We start from the raw sequence: 3,326 nt of genomic DNA on the forward strand, positions 1-3,326 counted from the left end.
CACACACACACACACACACACACACACACACACACACCATTGACTGAGCTAATGAGATTTTCTATTTCTTACATAAAAATAGTTTTAAATAGTTCATTAATATGTTTTTTTTTTTTACCATTTGGTCCCCAAAAAGATAACAAAACGTGAATCACAAAAACACATCATCATGGTTCAAACCACTCAGAGAATTCTTAAACTGAATTCTTGAATTGACTGACTAGATTTTTGGTATGTGAAATGAAACATTTAGTTTTATTTTACAATGTAGCTTTTCCAAGTTTTTTATTTATTATTTTTGTGAACCAAATGTCCAAATGATGTGATGTGATGCATAAATTCTCTCTATGTTCGTGAGCGTTGGTACACTGGTTTGGGCTGCTTGGAAATCGTGTGGACATCAGAAAGGTCAGGGAATTAAGTTTGCCACATTGCTTTTCCTCAGGCTCCATCATATCACTGATCATTAGGCCCGATCCAGAGATTTTTCACGCTCGTTCAGCTTCATCTGCTCGATCAGAGTCAAAGACTCTCCCCAACAGCTACACTACAATCTTACACCTATTTCATGCTGTTTTGTGAAACTTCCCAGACAATTATTTCTTTAATAACTCACTTAATCTGAGACAACTTTGTCTCACACCGTGTCCTAACCAGACGTGAATCCACAACATGTGATAAAGGTAACTTTTTCATGTTAATCAGAGTCATGTTAATTGAACCAGCTGCAATGATGAAGCACATTGAGCAACAGAAGATTCTATTTTAGAAATGGTTTCTGTTCCTGCAAAGTCGTGTCTAGAACAACAACATACATGCTATGACGACGATGATCTCAGTTACTGATTATGTGCTTTATTTAATGTTAAAAGGATCTAATGTGAGTTTGAATATGGATAATTTACCTCAGATCTTGAAAAAGGAGACATACAGTAAATGTTAAAACTGGAACTCAATGTGAACCAACAAGATTCTTCCATGACAAAGTTTGTATCAGTCACTCATGTAATTTTAATCATGTTAAAATGGTTTAATATTGATAAATTAGATTATGTAGCTACTTATCAATTTCATTGCAATTGCAGTGCGCTTGCAGAGAGATCCCGCCCACACACTCTTCTGATTGGCTGTGATTTTTGATTGACTTTGTCAATCAGTCAGTCGTCGCATAGCTTTGTCTTGCCTTCTGTGGACAGACAAATTTGTTGTGGAAAAAAAGTTGCGACTTGTTTCCATTGTGTTGTGCTCATTTCTGAGCGGCACATGCGCAACGCCGACGTCTTACATCATCCTCCCGGAGCTGCTTCCATGCACAACTGCTGGCGCAATCTAGATTAAAGGGATTATTACATTTTGAATATGGATATTTTTCTTACAAAAACGCATCGATTCGCTACAGGAGGCGTTTGTTCACCCCCCAGAGCCATGTGATGCACTTTTAATTATGGATGGATGCGCTTTATTTCTCTTCTTTTGGACTGATGCACTGCAACACCCGCTGACTGCCATTAAACAGCTTGGAAGATCAAAGACAATTTCTAATATAACTCCGACTGGATTCATCTGAAAGAAGGAAGTCATATACACCTGGGATGCCTAGAGGGTGAGTAAATAATGGGCTAATTTTCATTTTTGGGTGAACTATCCCTTTAAGCAAAACAGCAAGCAAAAGTCTCCATTTACTTTCCATCTATTCTCACTGCTGTCTAGGAGAAGCAATTGAGATTCTAAAGAGATCGAAATTTTTATTGCTCTGCATCTTAAAAATGACTTTTCAGATGACATCACCAAGTCCTTTTAATTTTTTTAACCCAGCCCACCTTTCACGACCCAATCAATTTAAAATAAATAAAATCCATATGCGTTTCTCATTGAATATCCTGTTTCTCTTGGAAATGGTCAGATTAGGGAAGTCCAGTGCACTGCGAATGGCGTTTCACATCGATTTTAATGCCACCGCTGTCCAAGAGAAATAATCGAGATATTAAATGGATTTCATTTATAATTTTTCCTTTCTTTATTGTTTCAGGCAGTTCGATTTTGCAGTGCCACCACTCCATTTCAGCGAAATGCCACGGCAGCAATGCGATGGCGCTGCCTGCTACACAGATCTGCCGTGGAGTCTCTGGTGAACGCTCTCGCTGGCGTGACACAGTCATGTTCTAGTGTTTTATTTACTGCTCCTCGCCGAGCACGACACACACATACATCAATTTCACATCTGCTGACATCTCTGTGACTGACAGGTGCGTTTGATAAGACACGCGTTTCTCCATTTCGGCGTGTGAGCTGATGAGTGTGAGAGCATACACGTGTAGAGTTAATGCCGCCCTGCACCACTGCACAGTAATACTCTCTGATCGCAGAGACGTGCCAAACGTCTCCGTGTCCCTGTGTCGTTCAGGCCTCGCACACACATACACGTGGCCCCGGTACAGAATGGCTCAGCTCCAGGAATAATTGAATGGTTGGATTCTTCTCTGTGCGCTGGTGCTGAGAGGTTGAGAGAGAGAGTCGGAGAGGGACTGACAGGATTCAGGAGCTCATATCAACACCGTGTCTCCGGAATAATGCAGCCGTGACAGTCAGCACCTCTGCTGTCAGATTAGCTGATCTCTAAGAGTGAGCAGCACAGACTTATGGGAAACATGGTTTTTAATGAGGGTTTACTCTGGATTATGACTTAGACGGCTGGGGCCTTCTGATGAAACTTCAGGGTAGCATTATGCCAGGCAATATGCAAAAAAGATTAGTGGGCGAAAGGTGACCGTTAGCATATTTTTAGTGCAAAAAAAGTATTTAATATTAAAAATAAATATTCCAATAAAATATCTTTAGATATCACAAAAACACTTTCATATTTCACACTTGAAATTTCTGTTTCAAATAAATGTGGTGCTTTTGATCTTTCTGTTCATTTATAAATTTATTAGGATTTCCGAAGGCTCATGTGACATTGAAGACTGCAGTAATGGCTGCTGAAAACTCAGCTTTTCCATCAGTGAACTAAATTCCCATCTAACAAAAATATTTTGAAAGAATGTTTTCCCATTAAGTTATGAAAATGTTATAATAGAATGTTTTATAAACATTTAAAATGTCAATTTTTAATGTATTAAAGGCACAATATGTAAGATTTTCTTATTAAAATATCCAAAAACCATTAGAACAGTGTTATATATTTTGCTGACTTGTGTACTTACATTATCCCAAATGTTTCGAAGAATGTTTAAATCCAGAGAAATAAGCAATTTTAACTAGTGACACGGACCGTGTCCATAGTGTCATTGTGTCGCCTGTCAATGACGTCATAACCCCTCGATTTC

This window comes from Sinocyclocheilus anshuiensis, unplaced genomic scaffold, assembly GCF_001515605.1.
Source record: "Sinocyclocheilus anshuiensis isolate Anshui unplaced genomic scaffold, SAMN03320099.WGS_v1.1 scaffold958, whole genome shotgun sequence".
Classification (NCBI taxonomy): Eukaryota; Metazoa; Chordata; class Actinopteri; order Cypriniformes; family Cyprinidae; genus Sinocyclocheilus; species Sinocyclocheilus anshuiensis.